Genomic DNA, 26,258 nt, shown 5'->3' with positions numbered 1-26,258 from the left:
TGTTTCCCGGAATCATGTCTGCTCACATAATTGACAACTTGTGTGTAGGAACCAGTGAAAGAAATGCACAGCTGGACTGAATGGCCTAAAATTATTTTCAGAAATCCATATCTCATTGTACTTTTCAGTTATTGTACTTCTTTCATTCTTGTGCAGAACACTTTAAAAATAGCCAGAGTAAATAGTGTGTGGGTAAATGTTGAATCTGCGAAGGATAGTCCAAGATATTTTTTTTTGACAGAGGGACAAATATCACAATATGTAATCATAGTCTTCTGCTTGATTGACATTGTTAGAGTTACACATTACATCACTAATGCTGATGTAATGCAGGACCAGAGTTTGCCAAGGTCACTCACAGGAACAGTCTCTGGCTGCACATATAGCCCCACTGATTTCAGTGGGACTGCTCACAGAGTGAAGTGATACTTACTGTGACTAAGGGTAGAGTAATCTCACCCACAGATGCTCTCTTGTTTGTTACCGGCACGAAGCATGCTTGCCTTTCTGTTGTACCTAGAAATGGTTCCCTGAATTAAATTGCATCCTCAGGTCCCTTCTTTTGGCTTCCATGTGCTGTATCGCATGCAAACAGAACTGTTGAAAGCAGCTAGCCCTTGGAGGTGGTAGGTGTCACCAAACTTCCATAACACCATGACCAAATTTATGAAGAGGGATACTGCCCTGTATCCCTGAGGTTTTGGAACTGGGGGTGGGGGATAGTGTTTCACTTGTTGACAAACCTTTAAAATACTTTCCTCTGAGTAGATACCTTTATTATGTTTTACCTTTCTACTTGGTGCTAATGATGAGTCCCAAGGAGGCACCTAGATGTTATGGCTTTAGTAAGCACAGCTTTGAGGAATCATTGGGATCTCATTGTTTCAGGTCTGAGAAAGAGCTCCACCACATGGCTTTGCTGCTGACAAATTTGGTGCAAAACTGGAGCTTGGATACAATGTCAAGTATCATCAGCAACAACAATGAAGATGGCACTGAGTGAGCAATCACTAGTGTTAGATCTATGGCACTTCATTGGGCTAATGCAATAGATTGGCTCAAGACCACATACCCTACTGAGTCAGAAGCTAGAGCACAGCCCTCGTGTAAAAGGACTGGAATTGATGTGTATCAGAAGCCATCTTCTCTGTACTTCGATTTTGGAACTGAATAGGAGCTGGTGGCTTAGGATCTGAGGAGACACTTCTATCAAGCTCCTCATCCAAATCAGATGGTAGATCTTGGCACCATCCTCCATATTCTGTCTCTCATCTTCACCAAGATTCAGGTATCACATCTAGACACTTATAATCACTGAAGACCTGAAATTAGAACTGCAAAATTTGCAGCCTGGCAACATTCCACAAGTGCCTCACTATTTTGTATCTGCACAAAAAAGACATGAATGCTTGATGGACTCAGGTGGGGATCAGTGGTTTTAAGCAGGGGAACTGGGTGAAATTTTATGGCCTGTCTTATTCAGGAGGTCATACTAGCCTCTGACACTCACTTCAGGCTTTAAAATCTGTTGATCTAGAACACTTTTAGTTACAGCAGTTGCTAAAAGGCCTGGCAAGATTTGGTAATTGAGCAGCCAGAATTTTTACTGGTTTGGGTTTCTGCACCAACACATTGCACTCATGAATCTGCATACAGTATTGACACTTGGATTTCCCCTTGTGGTCTCTGACTTTGTGCACACACATCACCCCTTTTGCCAAATTCATGATGTACGCCTTCCTCAGACATGGAGCCAAAATGGTACTACAACACATAATGTCACGTAGTAATGGAGACCATCAAAGAGTGCTTGGGGAATGGATTCGGATACAGGCAAAAGAAAATAACCAGGCACTGGAGAGCTATATTTTTGAGATGTTTCTTTGAGTAAAGAATGCGATCTAATCTCATTAACTACTTATTTGCTTTGTCAGTACAACATTTCCAGCAATGACAACCTCTCCTGCTTTTGTCTAGCTGCTTTGACATCTTTCTACAGAAAATTAACCCAGCGACCAATACTTTACCTGCATTTTTTCCTCACTTCCATGCTAAAGAGCCAGCTAGTTCATTACCAGTGGAAGTTACATTGTGTGAATTGCTATTAAATATTTATATTCCAAAAGTCCTAAGCAAGAGTGAGGCCCCATTGTACAGGAAGGTCTACAAACACAGAAGGCACAGGCTATGTCCCAGAGAGCCTACAATCTGCAAGAAGAACAAAGAACGGGTGAGTGATGATGTGGTCAGAGGAGGGAATTCAGCAATGGGGAGAGTAGAGGGGGAGAGTCCTTGATGAAGAGCAGATGAAATAACTGGCCATTTTGGTGAGTGGGGAGAATGGATCTGAAGTTGCAGGGGGAAAAAGAGGTGAAAGAAAGGTTGAGCCTAGAGAATCAGACAGGACGCGAGTATGGAAATTGAAGTTACCAAGGATGAGGATGTGAGAGCGACATGTGTGACGTCAGGAAGAGGGCAATAGAAATCACTTGCAACGGTGATCAACAGTGATTTCATTTCAGCAGGACAAAAGCACTTTTTCTTCACTGAAGGACAAAGGCATTTTACAACTTACCTGCCATGCCACATGTTCCACCTGTTTTAACAAGCCTGGATAAAGCATTTCTTGCTCTTCATGAGCATTTTGGTCTTATGTTGTGGCAGAATGTTGCTATTTCCATTGGAAAGCCAAAATTCTGGAGAACCAACTTCTAGAGAATTGCTTTATATGAATTAGTGTCTGCATGTAATTTGGACAGGTTATATGAGAAAAGTATTTGTGATCAGATCACAATTGAAAAGTAAAATAATTCCAACGGTAGAGAGTTCTTACTAGCAGAGAATGATTTAATCCTTGCTTAGACTGTTGAACTACTTAAAAGAACTGAAGCATCCATTAAAGATACAACATCAGTGTCTCCTACACATTCAACAGGAATTATGTTAAGTAACAAATTCCCAAATGCACAAGTTGACAAAAATATTACAAAATGAAGGCTAGGTTGTTGCTTGGACTATACACCTTAACAAAGGCGTAAGAGGGAACACGAATCCCATTTTAACACCTATGCTGGCTACTTGGATAATGGGTCCAGCTACAAAGGAGGAAACAGAGCATCTTCCCAACCTGGAGAGGAGCGGGGAGGGAATGGAAGGACTGTTGGATTCACATTCCTCCATCTTCTCCCTCACTAACTGGCCAATGCAGCTTTGCTGCTGCCATCAGTGTCATAAATTACTCTGGAATAGCCCCCTGCCCCTCCAAAATAAAAGTAACCAGCCTGAAAACTACTAATGTGTTCACTATATTGGACTATCATCTGTATATCATCAAATAACTTTGACTGAAGTATTGAAATTGCACAGCATTTGTAACGTCTGAAGGATTGTCCAGATGCATATGTATGCCCTTTGTAATTACCATATTTCATCTGCCTCTGTATTCCAAATCATGAAGCACAGAATTTTCAAGGTGATGGAACAACTTAAGAATAACATAATGCAACTTTAAAAAAGATACTACAGATGATGAAGCATCATGCACTCACTGTCATAGGTGAAAACTACCAATTTGGTGTACACTCTGTCACATAGTTTAGATGACTTGTTACAGTGCAATAAACCAAACCAAAACCTGACTTTGGGAAAGCATCTGTTGTAGATTGAAAAGATGAGCTACACTCATACATGGGCATCTGTGAATATTACTGGAAAGGTGTGGGTCACTTTGTCCCAAACAAAACATTGTTAAGAAGAAATTGTAAAAGAAATCACTAGTAAAAATGGGATGTCATTTGCCAAAAGTTTTCCATAGGCCAGAAAGGATATCATGCTTATTTGAATCCTAAATGGATTTAATGCTGACAGCAAAATAGTATTCAGTCCAGATGTGAGTGAAAATGGATTGAGTACTTACTCAGCTAGGTAATAATGATGAAGGAACTACACTTTCATTTGCCTCATGGGTCGTAAATGACATTGAGAGAAAGGAGTCACAAAGAGGAAAAAAATGGCCTGCTATTGGAGAGTACAACCTTTCTGTAACTACCTGCAGAGATGACCATATATTGTAAGGAGTGAACACTGCTGGCTAACTAAATTGTTTACTGCCAAAAGATCAGTGAAAGCCACTGCTAGGATTGCTTGGTAGTCAACCCAAACTAATTGAATTTATTTTCTATGTATAATATTTACCTAGTGTGAATAACAATGCTATAGTTTATGTCTTTGTGACTGTCACTGAAAAAATGACAGTCCATAACCCAGTTGATAATTGGAGACATAATTACACAGGCCCAAGAAAATTATGTCACCAAAACAATCTGAAGGATCATGTAAATTGCCCCCACTTTACTGCACTGATGTCCTAGGTAAGATCCCACTGATTACAAGGAAAATTGTTGTCTAGTGAATTACAGCCCTTTTGTGGTGTCTGAACTTCCAGTAAATGGATGTCTGAACTATCCATGCTGGTACCTAGACAGCCACATCTTGCCAAAATCCCTGGAGGTTTCTTTCATTTATCTTGCACAAGAAATGACATACTAGCATCTCTTTCTCTCTCTCTCAAGGCATTGCTTGAGCAGGAATTCTACATGCTATGAACTAGCAAGTAGAACATTAAACTTTAAAGTATTTCCCTGTGCATTAGGTGACAAAATTCTAAAAGCAAAGTGTGTACAACTTATCCCATTGGAACTGCCAATTGCCTCCTGGAAAAAAGTAAATTTTTGAAAGAATAGGACTATTTGATGATTAGCCAGTAGCTAGGTTGTATGCACTGATTACGGTAGATTGTTCCAAAAGGCTGAAGGTGGTGTCTCATCCTATAAAACAACAGAACCTTGTCTGCAGCATTCTGTAATCAAATATTATCATGATTACTTAACCAAATGCAAAAGTCTAACAGTTCACTCAATTAACTCTTGTGTCAGTTCTACTGTATGACACAGAACCCTGTTCATATGATTGTTGTTTGCAATTCCTCACCTGTTTAAATTCATTAACCAATATACATTCTTACATTCTTTTAAAGCATTCTCTTATGAGTGCTTCTCAGGAATCATAAAACATACCATACTAAATATCTATATACATATATCATAACATAAACAAACACAATTAGATAGTCCCTTTGTTCTTTTATGTTGATGCACTCTACACAACATATTTAATGCATTTCTGAAAATTACAATGCCAGTGATAAAGCTAGTTTATAGCTTCATAGAAAATTTATGGAAGTTATAAAAAATGAACCCTATTGTCATAACAATATGACAATGTGAACATTCATGTTCACATAGTGTCCACATGCAATATGAGCACTGAATATTAATATGAAATGAGAATTTATAAAATTGTCAATCAATGCAATGTTGAAAGAGTAACAACTTGATATGATCGGTGTATCTTGCAACGTTTAAACAGGTTTTATATTATGAATTGCTTTGACATTTTCCTTAATGTGCATTGTTTTACATTTAAAAATTTTGATATATTTAAAATGTAAATTGGATCACATTCATCCTGTTTCTGCTTTCAGATGCATCAGCTCTAATCACACACACACACACACAGAATATATTATTAACAATACCTTAAATGAAGAGGGCAGCTTTCATTCCAAAGGATCCAAGTGGGAAAACTCTCTGGATCAGATTCTGCCAGCTTTACTCATGTTAAGCAACAACTTGTTCCTTGAAAAAGCCCAGTGGCCTGGAATGAACTATGGTCCACATACTGGCATCAGCAGTGCCTGCAACAGGGAACTGCATAGTCAGGAATCCTTGTTATTGGGAAAGGATCTCCAGGAACATAACTCTTCTGAGCCTGACTTCAATATATAACATTTATATGCTGAGGGCAGGACCAGCTCTAGGCACCAGGAAAGCAAGCATGTGCTTGGGGCGGCCCATTTTCAGGGGCAGCATTCCGGACAGCCTTTTTTTTCGAGGCAGTTGTGCTCTCGGAGCTGCACCACTTAGACGGGGTGAGGGCGCCGTGCCCCCGGCCATAGCAGGAAGGGGAAGCCCCAGCCCCGGGATGCTGAGCTCCAGGGCCCAGCCGCTACCTGGGGAAGAGAGGGCGAGTCCTGCCAGGGAGCCAGGGCTGCGCCACCTCATCTATGCACTGGCTGCTGCGCTGCCTTGTGCCACCCCTTATCTCGGGGCGTCTCTGCGCGGCCGGGCTGGGGAGGGGGTAAAGCCCCTGAAGGTGCTGGGAGAAGGTGACATCACTCCCTCCTCTTCCAGCGCCGCCTGCAAGCCCCAGCCCCACCTGCAAAACACCTAGAGCTGGCCCTGGCTGAGGGAGGCAGTGTCTTCCCACAATCCAAGCTGGAAGGAGGCCACACAGCTGAAGTAACTGAATGGATTATGAAGCCTAAAACGGTCTGCCAGATTAATAGCCTCAACATGGTGCTTTGAGCCAGGGTTCTTAACCAGGACCCATTAGCCTGAATTGCACCCCGGTACAAGTGACTGGGAGAAGAAGCTGCAGAGAGGACACCACTATCCCTCTGTGTCACCACCACCACCAAGACAAAAGACCAGAATGCCATTCCATTTTTCACAGAGTACAATTTGGCTGCAGTTAGAGCTGGTTGAAGTGTTCCTAGAAAAAATATTTTCCATTGGAAAAATGTCATTTTAACAAACGTGTGTGTGTGTGTGTGTGTGTGTGTGTGTGTGTGTGCGCGTGTGAAATTGGATCAATTTTGGCAAAATTTAGTTTTGAAAAAATTTGGAAAAAAACATTTTGAATAATTCAGTATGTCCCTTTTCAATTTTTTGGAATGCAAAGCTTCAATTTTTCATTTCCAAACCACAACATTTGCTTAAGCTGTATATAACACCTTTTTAAAAAATGGTCAAAATCGAAATGAAATATTTTGATTTGATCAAAACAAAATGTTTTGATTGACCCAAAACCATTTTTTAGGGCAATTTCATTCTGCAAAAAGATTAGAACTTTTGGCTTTTTGTCCAGATTCAGGATGGTTTGTGTTTTTGTTTGTTTGTTTTGTTTTTTGGGTTTGTTTGTTTGTTTGTTTGTTTTGTGGGATGGCAAATCAGTTTTCTGACCAGGTCTACCTGTAGTGACTCCCCAGTAGAAGGCGTAGGAGTCGAGCATATGTTGAGAGCTGCTGGGAGGAAAGCTAGCTCATTTGCATAATTTACTTACAAATCTTCATTTCTCCAGCAGCTATAAAGGACCCTTTTTCTGTCTCCTCCTCCCAAGCGGTGAGTCAACTATCAACAGGCCTGCTGCACAGCCAATTTAGGTAATAAACAGAGTCTGGCTGTGGCAAAGTGTACTGAAATCCCTTCATCCATCACTTAAAATGCAGCCAGTTGTGATGGAGAATGCGGAAACTAACCGTGCATAGCAATGTTATGCCGCTTTCAGGTTAGAAAGAGAACAGTTTACTCTCGGCAAAACCTAAACCCCCTTCACTTGCAAAATGCTTCATTTGCCCTCTAATGATCAGAAGCAACTGTATTTGGCAATTGCTTGGCAGTGGGGTTCTTTGGAATGTTATAATGCCATTGAATGGCAATACCAGCGGTTTGGTTCTAACACCTGGCTGGGGCAGTGGTTCAGGACTGCTGACTCAGAGGGTAGTTCAGGGGTGGGATCCAGGAATTCCTGAGTTCTAGTTCTGTCACTGGTACTGAGATGCTGTGTGGGCTTTGGCAAATCAACATGGCTCTTTGCCTCAGTTTCCCCATGTTCAAAAGCAGTAAAAACATTTGCTTATATACATGGCAGATACAAAGGTCTTTATAATCTTAACGAATCCTTACACTGAAGACATGAATTATGATCCTTACACTGAAGCTGTGTTATATAAGTGTTAACTATAATTATTATCAAATGTGTGGGTGTCAATATATTTAAAAAGGAAAACATTTTAACGGCATGTGGCAACCTTTGTCTTGTTGTGCTCACATATATTACAATGCTTCCTCATTACTTGGCAATTAATGCCTGTGAATTTAATAGTCTATTTTAAAAGTACATTGCGACTATAAGCTATGTGTTTAATATTAAACTTACAGTAACACTCACCATTGGCCTCCAAAAATGTTGCAGAGAAGCAAGAGCTGAACTTCAGTGTTCTGGCAAATGATCCACTGTTATTAACTCCGTCATAACAAGTGACACATTACTGAAATCTGATATCATTTATAGGTTTCTTTACCACACTAACAAACAGTATGACTTGCAGAGCTGTTCACAAAACAGAAATCCCATCACTCAGTAAATTCTGATATTCAATATTAGTTTTCTCTCCTAAACAGGATGAAAAGTCTAAACATTGAAAACTTTCACAGAAGGAAAAGTTCTGAAAAATTTCTATTTGGAAATGAAAAATTTCAAAACTTTTAATCAGAATGGTTCAACATTTGAAATGTTGATGCTTGAAACAAAACATTTCAATTTGAATTTTCCTATACAAATTGGGAAAATGTAGTTATATTTGACATTTTCCCACAAAGAATTTTGATTTTGATTAAATCCCATATCTAGCCACAAAATTTTTTTGGTGGTAAAAGTTTGACTATTATCTCATGATTTGTATTTAATTACAATAGGTTGGGTGGTCAGTGATTGCAATGGGTTAATGTGCTCACCTTTGTTACAGTGACAAAAGAAAATAAGGCTATGGGACTAATATGACTCTGGTGGCCACAGATCCAAATCCAGGGTGGGGTGGGGAAGGACCTCTCCGAGACTATGGTGCGGGAGTGAAAGGATGAGGAATGTGGACAACAGTTACATACCGGAGCCTTTTCCTTTCTGCATGCCATGGAGTGGTGCTGTTGGGATTGAAATGTTCCATATTATCCATACCTATGAAGAGCCACTGCCTAAAATCCACCACAAAATAAACTCTACCCCAGAAATTAGGCTGGTATAGCAGCTGAAGAAAGGCTGTGGGTGTTTTGGTGGCTTAAATTTTTCTGTGAAATAAAATTGCACACTCATAACATCCATCTAATTTAGAGACTTTCTAAGGAATGAAAAATGCTCAGGTGGAAATCTGAATAGCTGTAGCAGTCTTTCAGTAACTATGGACGGAGCCATGATAATCCATTTCAAAGAGGATAGAGCCATTATTGATTGTAATTATCATGACACCTGCTTCCACACTTGTGAAAGAATTATTAATGGCAACACCAATGTGCAAAAGTTGTGTTAATTGAGTGATTTTGTATTAGTAACTCTTGATCAGTTTTTTTTTACTCTTAATATAAAGCTCCACTTCTGTTTCACTTCAGAAACTTTCAAAATAAGAATTAAAATAAAACTCCCCTTATTATCACAGAGACTAATAAGGAATGAAGAATTAAGGGGAAGACACTGTCATCTTCTCAGTATTTTTGGGTCCAAAATCATGGCTGACTTACTTGAAAAATGTCAGTGTTATATACTGAAATAGCCTGCTGCCAAATAAAATATATGCAACAGGATTTATAGTAAGAGCTTAAGGAAGGGGCCTTGGAGTCTCCTTTTTCTTAATACCATCTGTGTGCTTGAATCTTTTTATTTATTTTTTTTCAGCTGTGGCCTGAGCACCTGAACCTGGGCACTCACTGGTCCTTGTTCCTTTTATGCTAGGTTCAAGGAGAGATAACCTAGTGGTGAAGGGGTTTGGAATATTTTGCCCCCTTTTCTCCTTCTGCAACACCATTTGTTGTTTTATTTACACCTCCTTTTATTCGATCTGTTACCACATATGCAGCGAGTTGCCTTAAACCGATGCCCGAAACCATTGATCTTAAATGGTGCTGAATGAAAAGATAATGAATGAATGTCCTACAAAGATTAAAATCATTTGACCATTGAAATGTATGAGGGCTTGTCTACACAGTGCTTTAGTCTGCACCAGCGGGGTATAAATTTTAGTCCATATTAGCATGCTGTGCACTAATTGGCCCATGTTAACTTGAAACGGGACTGCATCGACATACACTAGGGAACTTCTAGTGCATGCCAGCAAGGTCCACATAGGCCAGTTAGTACCTGCTGTGCACATGCAGACTACAGTGTATACCTCTCTGGTGTGGAGTAATGCACCATGTAGACAAGCCCTTAAATCACAAGCTGCTATGTAGGCCCCTACTGCAGCAGCCATAGATTGTTTATTCTGGTGAATGGCCAAAGAGATCCAGCTTTGTTTGGGTAGAAACTCCTGTCCCTGATTCATTGTTGTGTTTGTGAGATACAAAATTACTTTAACCGAGACCTACTTTGGTCACATTTCTCCAGTTGGCTATTTCTGCTTATCACTGTTACTGGGATTACCTTGCAGCCAGCTCCACAATCCAGCTGGATTAATTGATCTAATAGCATAGTTGCAAATATGGCCGTTGAACAGCTGATGTCCTTCTTCTGCAATATATGCACATTGAGAGTCTTTGGATCTGCTAAAGTCACACAGAAGACATCTTCCTCTTGAAGATCTCTGCATCCTCAATTACTGCATGTTATGGGTTTTTTTTTAATTCCTGGAGTAACTGTGGCACTGGGACATAAAGTGGTTGCACTGTTGCCGAGGGGCTGGGTGTTTTTCTTTCTGCCTTTTGTGTTACTTTCCACAGTAGGTACGCTAGACCATGATGCCGACATTCTCAGTCAGTCTCTCTCCGCCCTATTTCCTTGGTTCCTTTAGGTTGAGCCTGTGTACTTGTTCTGCACTAGCAGCTGTCATTGTTTTGAGCCTTTCCCTGGACACTTCAGCGGCACTTGCTATTTAGAGGCATTTCTTTAAGGTTAGATCTGTTTTTCTCAAAAATCTCTTTTGTAAAATGGAATCAGGCATCTAACAAACAATCATGTCTCGAATTCAAGAATCTTTTATATCGCCAAAGTTACATGTGGATGTGAGAGTTATCAGCTCTGTAATGTAAGTATCTTCCCTCTTGTTTCTTGATTTTCCTGGTGTTTTTTAAAAAAAATATTCTCAACAGTTTCGTTTTGTCTGGGGTCACAGGACTCTCAAACTACTTTTATCAGTTGCTCATCTTGCGGGCATTAATCCTGGCAACAGTGTCTGACTCACTTTTTATCCTTTTTCCCCCAATGAGATAGTAAACAACATTTGCCCTCATTTTTTCATCTTTGTCTCTGATGGTCAACTCTGTATACAGACTCAATTCTTTCTTTCACTACTTCCATGCTTGTGCAAGATTTTTGGTCTGGAAATCCAGCATTCCTGGTGATCTGAGATCTTCCATGGAGCCTGTTTTCTCTTTTTTCTAGATAGTGTTTTGTTTGCCTGTTAATGACACACATTTCCTTGCTGCGGGTCTCATTTGACTGATCGCTGCCACTGTGTTTTAAGTATTGCATGTTGAGTAATGACATGAAAGGACACGATGCTTGTACAGCTAATCTGGATCTTTATTAAGAGAACTGTCTACAGAGATGCTGCAACTACAGCTAGCATTTTAGCCATGTGCACAAAGACTGACTCCCTAGTGCCTCCTCCAAATTCTTCCTTCTTGCAACCTGTCCTCCCTCCAAATTCTATGCAGGTTGACAAAGAAGCTGCACTTGCCTTCCTAAAGGAGGAGCTGCAGCTGTATGCCAGTTATTCACATTGAAGGTAAGGCTTGATGGCTGGTAGTAAAATGGTGGGCCTGAGATAGAAGAAGAAATGGGATCTAGAGGGAAGATTCTGCAGCATTGACTGAAGAAAGCAAGTTCTGTGAAAGAATGAGAAGAGTGAGGTGGGAGCTTTGCAACCATTATTAAGTAAAAAGCTAAATGGAGGAGGGGGGGGCATACAATTTTAAAGCTTATGGTAGTGGCTCCCACCCTCTTTGAATGAAACTCTCTTCTCCACCTTCTGCCTGGTAACTCCAGTCCCTTTTCCAATTCCACTGACTAACCAGAAGATTACATGCTATACAGTGGTGTTGGGGGACCTTTATTGGTGCCACCTGAGCCAAGTGCCAGGGAACAGAAAAGAGGAGCAAGCAGTAGCCTAACAACCCTGTATCTATAAACTATTCCCATAACCAGCTTCATTTGGGGCCCAAATGGCCAGTAGAGATGGAAGGTAGTAGGGTTATAGGGTGTGGGTGTGGGTGTGTATACAGCTGTATACTGTTTATAGTATACAGCTGTACCCATTTATGCAGGCAGAAACTGGACTGATTACCCAAAGTGAAGCCCTGGAATTTCTCAGAAATGTCCAACCCATTGCTTCTGAAATGGATCCCTGCCTGTACTGGCTTGTGAAATCTTGTTAAGATCACTTGGCCCTTGTGATAAGTGAGAAAGCCTCAGCTATCCTCTGGCAGCTCCTGCATTCTACACAACCAGGATTCAGATCAGTTCCTGGCAGTGAACCAATGGTCCTTCCATACTGATACTGTTAGGCCTCTCTCTAGCCTCTAACAGCATTGGGTGTACAATACTGGTGACATATATAAAATCTTGCAGGACTGAATTGGGCAACATTACCGTGAATTCACTCATTAGTCTTAGCCGTAGTCTAGACAATCATGGCAGGCATTTGCTCACCATCATCCAAGTAGCTATTTGTTGAATCCCTCCTCTTTAACATCTAAGTGAGACCACTTAAGGAGATCATGAGATTCCAAAGGCCCAAGTTTCGTCAACGTGTGCATGATACTCAATTGTATGTTTCTGATACAGCCTTTGCCATCACCAGCATATTCCAACACCTGGAAAAGTTGACTCCAGCTCTATTCAGAAAAGACAAATAATGTTAACAGGAAGATTAAAAACACTTGGAAGAACTGGTGAGCCATCTGAACACCACTGTCTGTGGAACACCACTGTCTGAGGTTTCCCACACGTGTTTTATGTTGTGGGAAACCTCAGTGTCAAGATAGACAAGCAGATTCCCACAGTAGTGAGCAAGGATTTTTTTTAATCTCCAATTGTCCAGGAAACCGTGACATCTCTCCTCTCACTTGGGAACTATCTACTCTTGTCTTCTCCAAGATAGCCTCCTGAACTCTCAGCTTGGGATTGGTTGCAGTCACAAGAAAGCAGAAATTGGTAGAGTCTGCATTAATGCACCTCGTAGCAACAAAAGCCAATGCAAACACATTACAGCTCTGCTTCAAGCAACTCAACTCCCCTGTTCGTTTCAGAAGAGAATTTAAAGTTCTGGGGCCAGACCAGGTGCTGTGTTTTTCAAGAGATGCAGCCTAGAAATGCAACTGAGAGTTTGAGGAGAGGAGCAAAGGTAGTTTGAAACCGTCTTTGAACCTCTCTGATATGTCAGGTTTCAGAGTAGCAGCCGTGTTGGTCTGTATTCGCAAAAAGAAAAGGAGGACTTGTGGCACCTTAGAGATTCACAAATTTATTTGAGCATAAGCTTTCATGAGCTACAGCTCACTTCATCGGATGCATTCAGTGGAAAATACAGTGGGGAGATTTATATACACAGAGAACTTGAAACAATGGGTGTTATCATACACACTGTAAGGAGAGTGATCACTTAAGATGAGCTAATAGCAGCAGAAGAGCGGGGGCGGGGGAAGAAAACCTTTTGTAGTGATAATCAAGGTGGGCCATTTCCAGCAGTTAACAAGAATGTCTGAGGAATGGTGGGGGTGGGGAATAAACATGGGGAAATAGTTTTACTTTGTGTAATGACCCATCCACTCCCAGTCTCTATTCAAGCCTAAGTTAATTGTATCCAGTTTGCAAATTAATTCCAATTCTTTTATGTACATTGGTCAAACTGGACAGTCTCTATGTAAAAGAATAAATGGACACAAATCAGATGTCAAGAATTATAACATTCATAAACCAGTCGGAGAACACTTCAATCTCTCTGGTCACTCGATTACAGACCTAAAAGTCGCAATATTACAACAAAAGGACTTCAAAAACAGACTCCAACGAGAGACTGCTGAATTGGAATTAATTTGCAAACTGGATACAATTAACTTAGGCTTGAATAGAGACTGGGAGTGGATGGGTTATTACACAAAGTAAAACTATTTCCCCAGGTTTATTCCCCCCCCCCCCCCACCCGCACTGTTCCTCAGACGTTCTTGTCAACTGCTGGAAATGGCCCACCTTGATTATCACTACAAAAGGTTTTCTTCCCCCCACCCCACCCCCGGCTCTCCTGCTGGTCTTAGCTCATCTTAAGTGATCACTCTCCTTACAGTGTGTATGGTAACACCCATTGTTTCATGTTCTCTGTGTATATAAATCTCCTCACTGTATTTTCCACTGAATGCATCCGATGAAGTGAGCTGTAGCTCATGAAAGCTTATGCTCAAATAAATTTGTTAGTCTCTAAGGTGCCACATGTACTCCTTTTCTTTCTCTGATATGTGTTTTCTCTGACGGCTGCACTGACATACAGAAGTACACCTAGCTACCTGTGGACAGTTTCACAGCCCACAGATAGTGGAGCACAGGACACTCTGGCCATCTCCAGCCCCACCGCATAAAGAAGCCATAGATTTGGTGGGACTGGGACCTTCTTATTCCAACATGTATTGGGACTGCAGAGATTAAATCACTGCATGTGATGGGATTCTGCATAAAGGACATTGTGCCCCACTACTACAAGGTTTGAGGTAAAAATATAAGGTATAATCCATAGTGTCTAAGTATTGAGAGAGGTAAACACAGATGTCCTGAGATGTCCTGTGCCGGCCAGGCATGAATACTGCCATCCATGACTAAGCATCCCAGTGTGAAATCTGCACTGAATCTATAGGAAACTGCCTGCAAAAGAGACACTGAAACCACTGTAACACTACACCCCATGTTCTTCGTAGAGATAGATATGATATGATTATGGTATCACTAAGATGTATTTTATTCAAGATATCATTGAAAAGGTTATGATTCACTGAATATGATTGTGCTATTTGTATTCATGTATCATTTTGGTATCTGAAGTTAGAAATATTGTCTATGCATCTATTACAAATGTGTTTACATCTGGGGAACGCCCACTAGGTAGAATGCAATCAGTCTAGATGGCTGGCTGGGATGGGCCATTAGGGAGAACAATAGGTCTTAGAAGAAGCTAATCTCCTACCGGGGAGACTTCCTGAGAATGCTACAAACAGCCTACGATTTATGGCTGCTATGACCCTTCAGGGGCATGTGACCAAGTCACCTGGTACTGGACTCCATCTTGGAATACCAGTGTTTTTCCACTGACTGGACGTGGGAACCAAGCATGGAGACAAAGGGTTCCCGCCATATGCAAAAGCTATTTAAGGCAGGGGAGTGACATCATCATGGTTCTTTACTGATTCCCCGCCCAAAGAGGCTCCTGAGAACACCTGAGGAAGGAGGGCTGAACTGGGGGAAAGGGCTGAGCCAAGGGTAGAAGAATTTCTAGCCTGTGAAATGAATACCTGGGGTTTTAAGCTGCAAGCAAGTGCAGCTTTCCCTTTAAGAAGCTCTGCAACTGGCTTAAATCATCATTTAGGGTGAGAATTTGCTACTCATACCTAATCTCTTTAGTATATTAAGCTTAGATTGTGTTTTTGTTTATTTGTGAGGTAATCTGCTTTGATCCGTTTGCTATCTCGTATAATCACTTAAAATCTATCTTTTGTAGTTAATAAACTTGTTTTTGTTTTGTCTAAAACCAATGTGTGGAAATCATACTTGGGGCAGAAAGCTGTTGCATATCTCTCTCCACGTTAAGGGAGAGGGTGAATTATATGAGCTTACGCTGTACAGTTCTCTGTGTAGTGCAAAACGGTATAATTTTGGGTTTACTCTCCAGAAAGGAGAAAGCTGAGAAGTTGGTAAGTGCCCTAACTGTATTGTCTTCCCATGCAGGGGCTGCTCAGAAAGCCTTCTGTATGTTATTACAGCTGTGTGCTGGTGAAAGTGTGAGACTGGGAGCATGTCTGCAGCTTGTCACAGCATTACAGGGTGAGTGGGAGTCCAGGCTGGTGGGTTGGGGGGCTCAGTGGTACCCCAGTTCCAGATGGCACCCTGGGGGGAACCCAACACAACCACATGATATTCCAGATCAACCTTATTTTAGGTTTGGAACAGATCTCTGAATTAAAAAGAATGATTATCTATTATGGTGTATTCTGCTCAGATGTCACTTTGCTCAGTTTTCTGTGATTTCTGAAGAGTTAATAACAAATAATAGCTCACAAGTGATTCATTTTGGCAATCATTTTTGACATATCATTTCAAGCACACTATTTCAAGCCCTTACTATGCACTGTCCAATAGCCTATTAAAAAAGTATGTTCAAGTAGCAAATAATTAGATTTTAAAAAAAGAAAGAAAGCACCCCAATGGGTTCGAGGGCTCAATACTTAGTATTAGAATTGAAGTTGGGTGGGACATTCAAAATATAAAAATTTTGACACTTAAAAAAATTTAACTTTTCATGGACATCTTTCCCCATTTTTGTTAGGAAGTAGAAACACCCCTCAGAATACTTAGGAGCACTAGTTCAGAGACGTATAAGCAGGACAAAAACTTTAGTATTAACATCTCACAATTTTCTTGAGCTGAAGACAATCTTGATAGTTACAAAAGAAACGTGTATTTCAGGGAACTAGAACAGAAGAAGTACTACAAGTAGGGCACAGAGCTACCCACAATGCAAGTGGGAGAGGATGTTAGACTTGAAACAGACAGGTGGATGGCAACCTGCCAAAGCAGCAGGTATGCCATCTGCAACAAGGTTGTATGTCACAACCATCTCTGAAAGTAACTTCCACAGAAGACAGCTGTACGAAACCAAGGAGGACACTGACTATTTCCTGAGGACATCCAATATACTATTGATAGTGCTTATGCCCTTTCTGAAGTCACTGAAAATGGAGAAACACCAGGTGCAGCAGCAAACACAGCATCCAAGGGATCAGATACACTGCAGTGACCAGTCCACTGCAGAAGAAATTGTCTTGAGAAAAAGAAAAGGCCATGTGACCAGAAAGCCATTGAGCATCAGAGACAGCAATTTCTGACAGTTGTCCAATACCCTGCCTTCTTTCTTCTACACTTTTCTATTTGTGTATGCTATTAATTGGTTACATTGGTTTCTGGGGCATGTCTTACCTGCATCTGATTTTCAAAAAGAAGACGAAAGAGGGAGGGGATGTAACAGTAGCCCCTGGAGTGCGTAGACACTGACACCCGTCATGTGACCCATATCATGTGACTGGGACCAGTATATAGAAACATGTCTTACCAGCACTCCTCCATGTCCTACCTTTATTACAGATAGCATCTTTGTTATTTATTGGTCTGTATAATGTAAATGCACACTGGCTTGTCCCAGCATGATAAAGGAAGAGGGGTCCTTCTAACATCTCTGTTCTAATAATCTTCTTCCAGAGAGAAAGAATAGGGCAAAAGCTTTAGAAAAATTTATTGTCTAGCATGCAGTGTGTAATTTCCATAATTTATCACAAAAAAATCTGCCATATTGGCATGTTTGATTTAATGCCATCAAAAGTGTAAGGTTACATGGAATAGATGGCTAATTGGGTTAATTTAATAGCAGGTTAAATCTTTCTTTTATTTTGTGTTAGAGGAACTTTAAAAATAGTGCAGTTTTCAAGTGCTCTTGGAAGCGTAAAGTAGAGTTTCTTGATTAAAAAAAAATATATAGCATTCCTACTGCTAGGTTTATGGTGGGAGTTACTGGCACTCATCCAGTTCACTGCATGAAACTCTAAGCTGTCTGGATAAGTGCAGAATGTAGCATTGGGTCTTAAGGTTTTGTCTGGCTCATTGCCAAAGATGTTATGTATTTAGCTGAGAAATTGCCTAGAAGTTAATTGAGAGGAAAACACTAATATATATCCTCCCCACCTTAAAAATGCTATGGATATGGATATGTCACTGATCTTGATATGAGCTGTATGTTTTCAGTATTCCTAAAATTGGCTAGATCGAGTTTTCAGGGTCTACATGCACCCTAGTCACTACTAATATCATTTCTCTCTTTCATGTCTTTGTAATCTCCCTAGTCACTGTGTCCTTAGAAATATCCAGCAGCCAGGGCTATGATGTCACTACAGTGGGCAGAGCTAAGGCTCAGCATTAGACAAACAATTTTGTGGGACTTCCACAGACAAGGTTACATTAATTTTACCCTCGAAGTCTTACCTCTCTCCTTAATGCAACCAAACAGCTTATGGAATGACCCCTTTGCCCACCATAGCCACGGCCTAGAAAACCCTAGAAGTTCTGATTACAGTGTATGTCTTTACTCAAATCCTCGGCTGTTATTGCATTTTAAATGATTCAAAATAGCAAAATGAGTTTTGCATCTAGTGAAACTGACCCCACATAACCCCACTATGCTGTATAACCTAATACGGTACGTTGTGAATTTAATATGCCCCTAACAGTTCACACAGTGTACCAGACGTCTAGGCTTTAGCAACTCCATGTTTGCTAGAAAGCGAGTGTATTTAATCTTGGTAAATCAAACAGTGTTCCTAAACAGTTTTGAGCCAGCCTACAGCAGTGAAGCTTTAGTACTTAATGATCAAGCCACATCTGTAAGAAGGAGTCTGATCATTTTGTACAATACCTATTGCTTCCTCTCAGGATAAGGAGATGGGAGGGGAGGGGAAAGAGATACAAGAAACAAAACTGGGGCTTATATAAAAGGAAATAAGAAAAACTGTTATCTTTCAATCCTGACTGACTGTCTCTTCCATGTTTACTGTATACCCTTGATGCACTGAGGTTGAAGAGACTTGAGCAAAGCGGAAACAATGATATTTTGCTACTGTATGAATTCCCTCTCCCTGCACTTAATCCTGTTCTTATTGGGGCCTTGTGCTGAAAGCTAATAATTTTGGTGTGCCCTGAATAAAGCCAGTAGCTTGAATTCCTGCCACCAGCCCCTTTATAATGAATAGGCCTAATGAATGCTAGTAAGTGGTAGGAATCTGTGACCAGCTGCATCAATGCAGGTAATACAGCTCAGATTTAATTGGGTGCAGGTATTGGAAGGCTGTATTACTTTAATTGGTGAGGGGGTTTTCTAAATGGAAAGGACAAAGTATAATGGACAAATTGTGCTGTACAATAGCACTTAAGCTGGGATTGTATGCATTCGTTAATCTGTTGAGGAATGAGGCAATTCTAAACAATTTTCTCAGTGAAACCAACTCCAGAAAGCTTGTCCCTTTTGTTCTCCCTTGGGAAAATGCAAGATTGAAACAGAAAATACCTTTACCGAGGCAATCATTTGCCACGTGTGGAAAGCGGATACAGCTGTAAACTATGAAAAAGGGATCTTTGTAGTACCATAAAGGATGGAAAAGGAGATAAAGCTGTGGATAAGAGTGGGCCTGTCACTGCATCCAAAGGAGGAATAAAGTGATGACATTTACAGTGACAGATGAGACTGTAAAAAGAACTCAGGACAATTTAGAGAGGGAAATTTGATATTTAAAAGAAAGGGCTCTGATAATTAAAAGTAGCATTACATTAAACTGTTATGCATGTCATTAGTGACAGAAGGGAACTGGTGCCTTTTGAAAAGTTAATGATTCAAACAGACCTGCTCCTGAAACTTTGTATTTAGTAAAGTTCACTTGAGCACAAACTACTTTATGCAACACAGGATTCATTTACTCCTTATTTTATAATAGGAAATAACATTTTACAATAATGTGGAATATGCACTTTATATATCATAAGCCAATTTGTGTACTGTTTAGGTGTGTATATGTCTGTAATGGCAATACTGTGTACATTAAAAGTAGAGCTGAATATCCCAACATATGTAAATATTGTTGAAAATGCTCATTCCATTGAATGTTCGGGAAAGAGTAAGTCATTTCATTGGGGCACAAGCTGCCCCTGTCAATTGCTTTTTCTAGTTCATATAGGGCTAGGGTTATTCAACGTAGGGACAACAGAATGTAGCTTAGAAAGTAAAGTACTTGCAGGTTTGTGGTGCACTTAATAATGTGCAGTACAGAACATGCAACCACATTTTATGACTGATACACCCATAACGGGTTAAGAAAGCAATTGTAACTGAGTTCTACTAATAGGGCTTTTGCTCTTGTATATTTCATTACAGGTGGGAAAACTAGAAGGATTGTATGTCCTTCAGAGTTCATGTAGGCCTGGCAGTGGGAGGAGAGAAACAAAATGAAGCATAAAGCAAGGGTTGAATGGGCTTTCCCAGGATCCCCAGGTGGGTTTCGTGTATTGCCTAATGTTGAAAATGAGACAGATACAGCTTTCTACATGGGTTGTAAAGGCTGAATTATCTTACGTTTACTATTGTTCATGGCAAAAGTAAATGCACAAAGCTACAGCTTATTTCTGAAAGTCTTTGTCAGGAGACCTATTTTGTTTGTTCTACATTTTCTCTTTTTTTACAGATAAGTCCAGAATTTAGTCTCAAGCTTACAAAATATTTGCAAATCATAAGGTAAACTCTCAGTTTTTTTTAAAAAAGTACAGCAGTAGCATTATTAAATTCCAAAAGGGAAAATGAAATGAATACTTCTAATTTCTCTGGAGATCGACTTTAAAAAAATCTTCACTGAAGCTTTCAGTTGGCACTCAGTGAATTGTAGCAAAGTTTTGCCTGACTGTGCAGGAGGTACATAATAAAATATGTAACCTAAAGTCTGTGCCAGCAAACAAAACATGGCACTCAAGGAATAACTAGCTGATGGGCAATTGTTTCATTATTTTTTTAAAGGATATGATGCAGCTAGGCACAGAAGAGTGCAACGGGTGGTCATAAGATTTAAAAATAAAACTGCTGATTTATTTTTTAATTTTTACAGAAGTGGATATGTACAATCTACTTTGAAATCCTAAATCTGGAGAACTGCTAGTCATTATTAAAAACACTAAGACTAGCTTTATGAAATACGTCCGTTTTATTTTTATGGACAAAATAAAGGAATTTAATGTCACTTTGTCTTCAAATTCTGTTTTGTAGAGTGTCATCCATATTAGTATACACATTACAGAGACATCATAAAAGGACCCAGGGGGAATATACAACTCAGAGGATGAGGAGCTACTGGGGATTAAGTGAGTTTCTTTTAAAAATAGTTGAGTTCCTGAACTTACCTAAAAATAACCTGGCGCAAAACAACGGGTCTATAATCAGCACTGGCAAAGCTTGTTGCAGGAATGTTTACAGTGTAAGGTCAGATGCCACACTACTACTGTTAGGTGTTGCTATGGAAGATGAGACTTCAGGATCTAAATGGGGAATTAAGTACTGTAGAAAATATCTATTGTTTGACTGTAATATCTGAGCACCTCCCATCCATCTACCTGTCTATCTATAGCTGTAAAATATAATAACAATCTCTTCTTTTACAGCCTATAAAGAAAACAGCTTCACTTTACTGGAATTTGGGTTTTCTTTGTGTCAATGTGTGTGTTAGACAGAAAAACTTATTGAGAGAAAGGCAATCAGATGGGACCATGAAGGGGCCTATAGGACCCAAAATAGAATGCTATGTCAAAGAAACCAGCTTTGCATTTCTGAAAACTGTGACATAACTGTAGACATTCTTGTATCTGTTTCTGCTATTACTTCTGACTCTTATATTCATAACAGATCACTTTGTGTACTCTGTGTGAGCTTTTATATTTAAAAATACAATTTTAGTCAATTTAGTGTGTGTGTAAAAAGTCACAGATTTGCAGCTCTGGAGACTGAAGTCCTTTATAGAACAACATGGGTGCTTACAGTGCATGCTTCATATGCCTCCAAGCAAATGTGCCTTAACCTTAACAAGCCAATTCTATAAACTCCTTCAGTCTTTGGCTTCTGTGCAGATGTTGCTAATAAGTTCTAATAGTGAAGGCGGGGAAGCAGAGCAAGCAGACTCTAAGAACGAGAACGAAGACTACCAACTCATTTTACCTAGGTCCTTAAATAGCTATCAATGGTAATGACAACTGGTCATTATTAATCTGGATTGGATTTAAGTTGATGGGCCAACACTGAATGGCTCAGTATCCTATTACCAATTCCCCGAGCGTATGTCTACACTGGAGCGGGAAGGTGTTATTTCCAGCTCAGGAAGACATAACCACACTAGCTGTGATTGAGCTAGTGTGCTAAAAATAGAAGTGTTGCCACAGCTACCTCGGACAGGATTATACACAGGGAAGCTAGCCCCCTGTGCTTTTAGGTGCTAGCTCCATTGCCCGCCTTCACTATTAGAACTTATTAGCAACATCTGCACAGAAGCCAAAGACTGAAGGAGTTTATAGAATTGGCTTGTTAAGGTTAAGGCACATTTGCTTGGTGGCATCTCCTCAAACAGGAACTTACACCTTATAGCTCCAGTGTAGACAGAGCCTAAAATACAGGCTTGTCTGTGGACACTGGACCTCAGTGGAACACTTCCTGGTGGCCTTGATGTAGTGTAGCTTATAGTCTGCACTATGGAAACGTTTCAGAACCCCTGCTCTAAACCATCCAGTCTACTACACATATCACTTACAAATGTATTCTATATCTGTATTTTTTTTGTCACTGCTTCTGGAATAGTGCATTTTAAACCTGCTTCTTCTGACAGCTGCTCTTTAAGAATAAGGATGTGGCTGGCCTTCAAGAGGTGCATAAGGGAACGTGAGCAAATGGCTTCTAGACTGTGATCTGTGGGCCTGTGTATCAGCCAGCCACATTTGTAGTTCCTATACTTGGGGGAACACTGTATGCCAGTGGTTCTCAACTGTGGTCCACGGCTTGTTTAGGGAAAGCCCCTGGTGGGCCGGGCCGGTTTGTTTACCTGCCGCGTCCGCAGGTTCGGCCGATCACGACTCCCACTGGCCGCCGTTCGTCGCTCCAGGCCAAGGGGGGCTGCGGGAAGCGGCGCAGGCCGAGGTATATGCTGGCCACCCTGATACTAAAAGGAGAGAGTAAAAGTGGGGAAGACATGAGGATTCACAGAAGAACCATGAGAATGATTAAAGGATTAGAAAATATGCCTCATAATGATAGACTCAGGGAGCTCAATTTATTTAGTTTAACAAAGAGAAGGTTAAGGGGAGATTTGATCACAGTCTGTAAGTACCAACAAGGGAACAAATATTTGATAATGGACTCTTCAATCTAGCTGGCTGGAAGTTGAAGCTAGACAAATTCAGAGTGGAAATAAGGTGCAATTTTTAAAGAATGAGGGTAATTACCACTGCAACAACTTATCAAGAGTTGTGGTGGATTCCCCTTCACTTCACTAAACTGAGATAGGATGTCCTGGGGTGCTTTGATTTTTCTCACCTCTGTTTTCCTGATACAGTTAAACTTTTATGTTGAGAGTCAATTGTCATATTAAGTCTCTTAGAGTAAAAGTTGCCATCTTTGCCAAATTCTCTGAGGCCGGTTGTCAGCACATGCAACATGAAGAAATAAAAGTCTCTTATGAGACCATAACATGCACTGTAACAGATAAAACTATTCTGTACCTGCTGTTAGAAATATAGAAAACTTACCTGAAAAGTCCACTCTACAGCTATATAATCTTACATGTTTCACTTGAGTTATTGGGATAACTGATGATTTTGGAGGGCAGAACAAAGCTTTTGTTGTTTACTTCCTAAATAAAACTGACTTACACTGGGCAGTTCCTCAGCTAGTAAAAATCAGTGTAACTCTATTGACTTCCATGGAGCTCTGCTGATGTACCCGAGCCAAGGATCTGGTCTAGTGGGAACACATAAGTCCTCTGGAAGACTGTGTAGGAAAAAAGGAATGAGAGTCTGAGGAGCAAACTGTTGGACAGATGCATTGTCTAATGGGTTAAAATCAAACCAAGCCAGAGTTAAAATCCAGAAGTTTTCTCTGTGTCACAGATCTTGGAGATTTTGCACCAGAAAAGTACAAAGATGAGCAATTATTCTGCCTCTAGATTTACAGGATTTAAGCAAAGACAGGCCAAACTTCTCAGCTATTGCAGATTAGCACATAATTCCTGTCTTGCCATGTTTTCTTGAATGTGACAGAGATGGCCCTCTGCAACTCATTCCTGATGATCTCTTTCTTGATTCTTTCATTCCTCCAAAATAAAATACAATACAAAACGTACTTGGCTACCCTGAGTAGATTTGGAGAGAGTGTACCTTTGGGATCTCAGAAATGAGTTTTCACTGCCTGTGCAGATTTGTTGAGATCATTCAACTAAATCTTGGAAAAGTATGTACACTTTTCAAAGGAGCTTATATATCACACAACAAGAGCAATGCAAAGGAGAATTCATCCCAGAGTAAACACCTTCAGCTAGTCAAGTTAGACAATGAAGCATAAGTAATTGAAAAAAGAAGAGAAACTTGATTTTTCTTTAACTAAAGTTGGTGTTAATTGGGACTAATTCCAGTGAAGTCAATGGAGTGACACTGTATAAACCTGGTGATTCTACTGTCACTCACAAGCTTTTTAGTGAGAAGAATTTTGCCCAGTTATAACACCAGTTATAACTTGAATTGAAAAGCACCTGTCTGTACAAGTATTCCCACTGGTTGTTTTTTAGTTTCAAAAGCATGATTTACAGTATGTGACAAATGAGAAAGAGGCGTGAAATAAGCCTGAGTACTATGCATTGCACCTAGGCAATTTAGACAGGTAGGAGGATTAGTTTATATGAATGGATTCTTATTCAGAAGTTGCCTAATTTATTGTGACCTGTTTGGTGGGAAAGACAGCAAAGGGATCTCATAATAACAGACTTTCTGATGAGATTTCCAGTACTTCCTGGGTTTAATTTTAATACTTTTCTCTCACATTTTCACCTCTAGTCTTGGATTAAACCTCAGCATGCAAACAATAATAAAAAATAGTAAAGAACAGACTTCAGTGTTTGTGTGCGTGTGTGTGTGTGTGAGAGAGAGAGAGGCCTCTTTCCTGCACATAGAGGGAATCCCAGACACTAACTAAGGAAACTATGTACACATACCTGAATGTGATATAGGAGCCACTTGACAATTGGGAAGTGGAACACTACCTGAAAGACCCCAAAACAAAGAAATGCATGTTGGAAACTTCTGAAACCCAAGAATATTTTGATTATACAACATGTCCCTGAACCAGCAACCATCACCATATAAATGTTATGAATATTGAAAATACTACCAGCAGTGCTTCCAGTGACATTATAGACAAGAATTCTATTTTGTTGGTTTAAAAAAAAAAACAGAAACCTAAGGGCTTGCCTGCATGGTTGGGTAGTGCACTCTATGGGGTTATGGTTTCTTAAGTGTACTAACGTGTTGCTCATTAATTGGTCTGTGTAGACCTTGCTGGTGTGCTTTAACATAGTGCTGTTTAAAACTGTGCTATGTTAAAGCACACCAGCAAGGTCTACATGGACCAGTTAACTCACAACATATTAGTACACTTTAGAAATCAAACTCCTGTAGACCACATGACCCCACCGTGCCCTAAGAATAGTTTATCTGAAGTGATCCTAAACAGTAAACATCAAGTATAATTCTGATACAAGTCAGAAGATATTTTGATTTTTGGTTGATTGAATTCATGTAAAACCCTACCAAGCTTTCCCACCAAGAACTTGTATTTTTTTTTCCTCAGAGAACAAGCTTTAGGATCTATGAAATAACAATCATATAAATTTTTCAAGTAGATAATTGGAATATACCCTGGATGAAACAGTAAAATTGCCAGTCATTTAGCAGTTAGCTGCTAATTTGGAAACTAAAAGGTTTCAAAAGTTGTTGATTACACCAATATGATCTCTCTTAGTACTACAAATTCAATTAATTTCAATATTCCAAGAGTTGAGCATGGGTTGAGCACTCCCATGGGGAGCTGACCGTTCGCATGAGAAGCTGATAGCTCTTAGATTGGGACAGTTGGAGAATGAATTGCTCCTTTTTTTTTCTTTTTTTTTTTTCTTTTGTTGTTGTTGCACACTTCCACTCCTTCCCTCTCTTGCTTTCTCTCCTTCCTGGCATCTTGTAGTAAGAAGGTTCTCTGTCTTTGTGCATCCCCTTTGCCAATATGGTGCGTGTGAGAGTTAAGCTATATTTTAGCAGACATATAGAAGACTCCTGGTAGGTCAGGGAGTGTGAAACCAGAATGAGTGGTGAAACTTCAACAGGAACAAATCAGATTTTTAAAGCTGAGGAGCTAGCCATCAATTTTTAAGGTACCTTACAATTTGTGTGTTTAGGAGTTATGCCAGCACTCTGGTATGGCTAAAGGAAAATCCTATTTCCCTGTGTGGTGGGCTATGCAGCAGGGGCACAGACCTTTAATTCACTGCCCCCACATGCTGGAATGA

At 40.2% G+C, this 26,258-nt stretch overlaps 1 long non-coding RNA gene across 7 annotated transcripts in view; it reads left to right on the top strand.

The window, feature by feature from the left end:
• LOC125639685 (uncharacterized) overlaps nt 1–26,258 on the top strand; it is a 291,895-nt gene that overhangs the window by 57,024 nt on the left and 208,613 nt on the right. Inside the window, exons 2-3 of one of the 7 annotated variants that reach the window (XR_007357556.2) lie at nt 15,814–15,909; nt 20,057–20,173. The exons of the other annotated variants lie outside the window; for them this stretch is intronic. This is a non-coding gene — a long non-coding RNA (uncharacterized LOC125639685). The remainder of the gene's footprint in view (nt 1–15,813; nt 15,910–20,056; nt 20,174–26,258) is intronic. 7 annotated transcript variants of the gene reach the window in all.

Source organism: Caretta caretta, chromosome 1 (genome assembly GCF_965140235.1).
Source record: "Caretta caretta isolate rCarCar2 chromosome 1, rCarCar1.hap1, whole genome shotgun sequence".
In the NCBI taxonomy this organism is placed as follows: Eukaryota; Metazoa; Chordata; order Testudines; family Cheloniidae; genus Caretta; species Caretta caretta.
This window is presented reverse-complemented; position numbering and strand designations above follow the sequence as displayed.